A 6,000-nucleotide genomic window follows, 5' to 3' on the forward strand; every position below is an offset into this window, starting at 1 on the left:
ACGATAGTCAGATTATATGATTATAAATTACACGATTCTTTCATTATACGTCAATACTCTGTCATTGGACTCCTTTCATGCTAATTGGGGCCAGCCAAAACGAACCACCTTTTAGAGACTATAATAGAGGCCTAATGGTGGGCGCATAGGAACTTTAAAGCATATATCAGCTAATTTTATCTAATTTATAGTTATTTCAGTTCATTATTACTCGCCAAAAAAACAACATCAATATATCGATGATACAAAAATTGTGAATTAAGAAAAAATTGTTTCAAACAAAGCATTCAAGCTTGAAAACATTTCAATCCTTAAAGAATTTGGTGAAATACCTAAAATTCTCAAAGCTAAAAAGAAAGTAGTAAAATGGTTTACATTAAAATATTCAAAGATCAAGCCAGCATCATGGTGTTAGGTGGCTAACTACTATAGGTATCGATCGAATGCTTGTTACATGCCATATATCATATGACAAAACTTTTCTGACAATGTGGAGGAACTGGGCGTGTGTGTTTTAGTTTTTTTTTGAAGCAAAATCAGGTACCACAAAAAACTATCGGAATGAGCCGAGAGATATACAAGACTGCTCGTATCAGGGCGAAGCCCTGAATGTTCCGACTGCCTTTTAAGGTTTATGGAGCAGTAATAACATTTAAAAAATTCAATGAAATAAAACAAAATGAAAAAAAATTTTTTTCTAAATTTTGAAATTTTTTATGAAAATCATCCCCCCACACGCCATATAAAGTACAAAAGGATAAATTTCGCTCCTTGTAACAAACCAATTATGGCAATTAAGCTTCTTTTAACCAATTTGGAACGATTTCTAAGACGGATTAACTCTCCGCTTACGCGTTAATAGCGCGAAATATATCGCGCGTTAATTGTCCCGAATTGGCCAAAATGGCAATCTTTAAACCCCCCATAACTCTACGAAAAACGATCACAGATGAAATATCTTTTCAAATTCGAGCTTAGGACAACAATACCCTTCGAATGATATAAAAAGATTCCGTCAAAAATGGCTAGTTAAAAAGTCGAAATTTGTCTGAAGAAAAAAAAACCCACCCCGAGCACAAATATTCCGTTACTTTCGTATCGAATGTCGGAACAATAATATGAGAGCGGTCACTCGATTGACATGAAATTTCTTTCAAAAAAGCTAGGAAAAACTGCTTTGAAATTTATGAATTTGGTCTAGCTTCGAGCGAGAAACGCGATCGAGCAATGATCGTTTTATAAGTTAATTACTTTGGCCAAAATAATTGATTAGAACAAAAAGGCAAAATAATAGAACAAAAATTAAAAAATCTTTTCGAAAAACTCTCAAATCTTTCGAAAAAAATGTTATTTACGTTAATTCGCCAAAATTGAATTTTTATAATCGGAGAGCGCAATTTGACGTCCTTTAGGCCAAGACATTCAATTGAACTTGGGAAGAAATCCGAAGTCAAACCGCAAAAAAATCAAAACTGGGTGATTAAATTTTTAGTCTTTGAAACTAAAGCCGAAAAAATAAATCAGCACAATCTAGATCAACTTTACGTTCACTGACATTTCAAAAGCGAAACATACCCAAACAAAATAAAACAGAGAACACAAACATCAACACAATGGCGTCAAAATTCAACGCTATATGCGAAACAGAAATAAAAAATATAAATGTTCGGAAGATGATGTGTCTAATAAAAAATGAAATAATTAAAAGAAATTCTGAAGAAATTGTCGGCTATAAAATCGAGAAAAATCTGTTCGCAATTTTTAGAAAATTCAATTACCTGAAACATCAGAAATGTTCAAATTACAAGACTCCATGCATTTCAAACTCATAATTGACAAATGAAAATGATAAGAAAAAATTAACTTTCGGTCGAAAACTAATGATCGAAAATCTTCAAAAATTTCCAGGAAAATCCACCATAAATCTTGCCAGCGAGCAAACCGCATGTACACCAGGAACAAATATATTATGAAAAGACGCCATCCATTGCTTGCTATAGACTAAGATCAAAATGGAAGAGATAAATGAAAAAAAAATTAAGAAACTTGCATATAAAATTATCAAACAATTGCCACAAAGAATTCAAAGAAAACCTAAAAAATCTGAAAGCCTATGGAACACAGAGACGAAACAGAGCTTTGCGCTACATGCGGTACAAAACAATATCGCATAATAAAATATAAAATAGAAAATGAGACGGAAGCAACTAAGTCGAAGAAATAATTTTTGAAAATTCGAAAAACAACAGCTGAAATTCCATATATTTGTTCGAATGATCTTCGGTTTGCGAAAAACATGTCAAGTAACACGGGAACTAACACTATCTAAGCATCCAGAAGTTTTTTTTTCAAGATTTGCTTTTCCATATTGATTTTTGTTTTTAGCAAGCAGTGGATAGTACCTTTCGATAATCCCAGATGTTTCTAGTGTACATGCGATTTTGTTGCTTCCAAGACTACTATACAATACCATGGTTGCTTGCAAGACCTTTTGAGAAGCCCATTTGTTCCTAGTGGATTTGCGGTTTGATTGCTTTCAAGACTACTTTTCGCAATTTTTAGAGAAACCAATTGACTAAACATAAGAAGCGTTCAAGCTTCACAAGCTCTATTCATTTTTTCTCAAAAGATGGAAACGATAAGAAAAAAAAAGTTTCATTCAAAAATCATGATCAAAAATTTCAAAGCTTACCCAGAAATTTAACTTAAAACCTTGAACCTCGTAAGCAAGCAAACCGCATGTACATCAGGAACATATGTGACTATCAAAAAGCAATATCTTTGATAATATTGATGCACATGGGTTAATTTTAAGGGCATTCATAGTTTTTTTTATAGTTTTTCTGCATTTTTTGTGGCAATTTTTTGAAAATTTTCTAATCAATCTTTTTAAGAAGTTTTTAAGATTTACTTTTCCATAATGATCTCGTTTTTAGCAAGCAAATGATAATACCATTTGATAATTCTTTATGTTCCTAATGAACATGCTGTTTGATTGCTTTCAAAATTGCTTTTTGCCATATTTAAAGAAATAAATTACCAAAAACAGGTTCAAGCCACACAAACTCCATTAATTTCTTTCTCATAAGTAATAGATTCGAAATTATATTTTGAAACAAAAATTGAAATTCCCTAAATTTGATCAAATATCTTCAAATTGAAAAAATTATGTCAGACAACACTAAAATCATCACTCAAAAATCGATCAAAATCGTTAACCGAGCGGCAACTAAGCCGACAATTCAAGGGTAAACGATAGTTGAGCGAAAAAAATGATTTCACAAAAATTTTGGACTATAATATTTTGAAATTCAAAGTTTTACGCTCTATTCTCTGAAACACACAAAAGCATAACAATCTAATTTGCAGTTGAATCGACGTAAAATGAGGCAACCAGGTCGCTAGGGCAAAAATCCAAACTAATAACGCGGAAAAAAAATAGCATTATAAGTTGTACAAAAGAAAAACTGGTAAATTTTCAAACTGCAGCGTGACTTTCAATTAGACTTGAAAATGCTTTAATCAGTTTAAAAATTTTGATGCTTTGAAGAAAAAAATTCACGCTGTGGAAAGTGGGCCAATAAAAATTTCTTGCCATCAAAAAAAAATACAAGTTCCGACCGAGACTCTATACCTAAATCTTATGTTCCAAAAGTGTTTACTTCTGGACCGAAAGAGGGGCTTGAACAACTTTGGTTTAAAAGAACCAAAAAAAGCTCAATTTCTTACAGATCTTAAGAAGCAAAGCTGTCCCCGTATCAAAGCATCTTCGTATCAACTTCATATTTGGGAGTATGTACGTGGGTTAACTTCATTGGCTTTCTAGTTATTATGGACTTTCTGCAAACCTATTTAAGGCAATTATTTGAGAAGTTCGTATGCAAGTTTTTTTATATTTTAAAAAGATAAGCTTCTCCATATTGATCTTTAATTTTAGCAAGCAAAAGATAGTGCCTTTGATAAACTACGAATGGGTAAATTTCTTATTCCTCTGCAATAAGATACTTGCAGCGTAGACGTTTATCTCGCCTTTTCCGTTTTCGTAATTGGAGAGCGCAACCTCCAATTGTTAGCAGATGAATTTAAATTCAACCGAAAGAGTGCGTATTAACCTAAGTGTAATCATAAATGCATGAATATGTATGAGTATACATCTGTAGTTGTAAGAGAATTTGAGTAACTGCTTGAAAAAAAAACAAGCAAAAAACAATTCAAGACTTTTATAAGTGAAAATTACCCTTGGTTCAATCTTTGTCAATTATAAAAAGAGAAAGGTTGAAACTAATTAATTCAAGAAAGCAAAAAACTATTTCAGCTGTCTCCACAGAGGAATAGAGCTTTCAAAATGCATTAATATTCATGCAGGGTGTGATTTCTAGATACAACTACAATAAATTAGATTTATTTCAATCAGAAAGCAAATAAATTAACTACTTTGTCATAATTAATGCTGCACTTAAGATCTGACAGAACTTGAAATTATACAATTTTTTCTCATCGCACAAATAGCACCAATCTCTGAAATCGCTCAAGAATCAAATCGCATCAGATGAAAATAAAAAATTTATACATGCTTTTCACAAAAAATCGATATGCGTCAAAAAAGAACACACTTGGTGATGAACACTTAGCTCAAAAGGTTAATTTTCAATATTTTTTTGATCTAATCTAAATTAAAATTTAGAAATTATTTCAAACTAAAAGTCTCCTATCACAAAAACGCACCATAAATTTTTCAACTTCTTCCAGGTATTTATTACAAGCATTATCTGTTATCCAAAAAAAAACAACGACGTCAATCTATAGATAGGAGACACAAATATTTACATACTATTGATTCTTAAATGTAAATGAATACAAAACTGGATAACTACCCGGCCATATCTACAAGCACAAAATGTTTAAGCCATTCATATCAATTTATTATAGCGAATATTAGTTCTCTCCGTCCTACTATATGCTCTGGGTATAAAACAAGCATCAAATTACTAACGTCGATTAAAGCATGTCCCTACTGACAAAGATAGCCAATCGAAGATTGGAAAGGAGTAATGAACGCAAGTAAACAAAAAAAACGCTGACTTTCTTGAAAAAATCTCAACTTTCGAACTTCATCAAAAATAGACGCCCTTTAAGCTCTTTGAATTTATAGAACAATTTATGATTTGCGCTTTTTTGATAACATGAACCCAAATTGAGAAAACTGGATCAATAGGTTAAGTTTCTTATTCCGCTGGGAAATCTAAAAATTAAATTCCACTTTTGAAACTAGAAATCGTTAACTTTTTTGCGCCATTTGCACGTTCGTATTTAGACAGTGCTATTTAAGTCACTTTCAGCAGATGAATTCAATTGATCTCAAAAGTGCATATATACATAAGTGCATATTTTTTTTTACTGAAATGACTTTTTCCTGAAAAAATTGAACAAAAAAAATCAGCGAGACCTATATAAGAGTCTTCACTACGTTCATTACTCTTACAAATCTTTTGCGACATGGCACTGTTTTCAAACTCAAAATGACCATAAATAGAGAAAAAAGTAGTCGCACATGAATTCTCTTAAGTGATTAAATTGTTGGATCAAGCGATAAAATTAAATTAGCATTTGTTATATATATAAATTCGAAATTTCAATATAATAGATGTAGACATTCGGTTGATCCAACAGTTTGATTCGAGTTACGTGCAAACATCCGATAAGTCTAACATTTGAAAAAGGGAAAATACAGCAAGTGTCCGAAAAACATGTTTTTCTGACCGAATTTGAAATAAGAACCTCGCCAAACTTGTCCAATACTGAGCCAAATTATATCAAGAAAGACCTATAGAAGTTGATTCGGTTTATATCAAGAAGGCCTATAAAAGTTAATTCTTAGTTCTCTATAATTCCTTTTTTACAGGGGGTGTACGTCCACTTTCTAAAATGCATTTGAATAGCCGGTTGAAAACATATCTCTCATTGTTTCCATAAGAAAACTTCAAAAAGCAAATAAAGTTA

The sequence above is a fragment of the Symsagittifera roscoffensis genome, chromosome 9 (assembly GCF_963678635.1).
Source record: "Symsagittifera roscoffensis chromosome 9, txSymRosc1.1, whole genome shotgun sequence".
Classification (NCBI taxonomy): Eukaryota; Metazoa; Xenacoelomorpha; order Acoela; family Convolutidae; genus Symsagittifera; species Symsagittifera roscoffensis.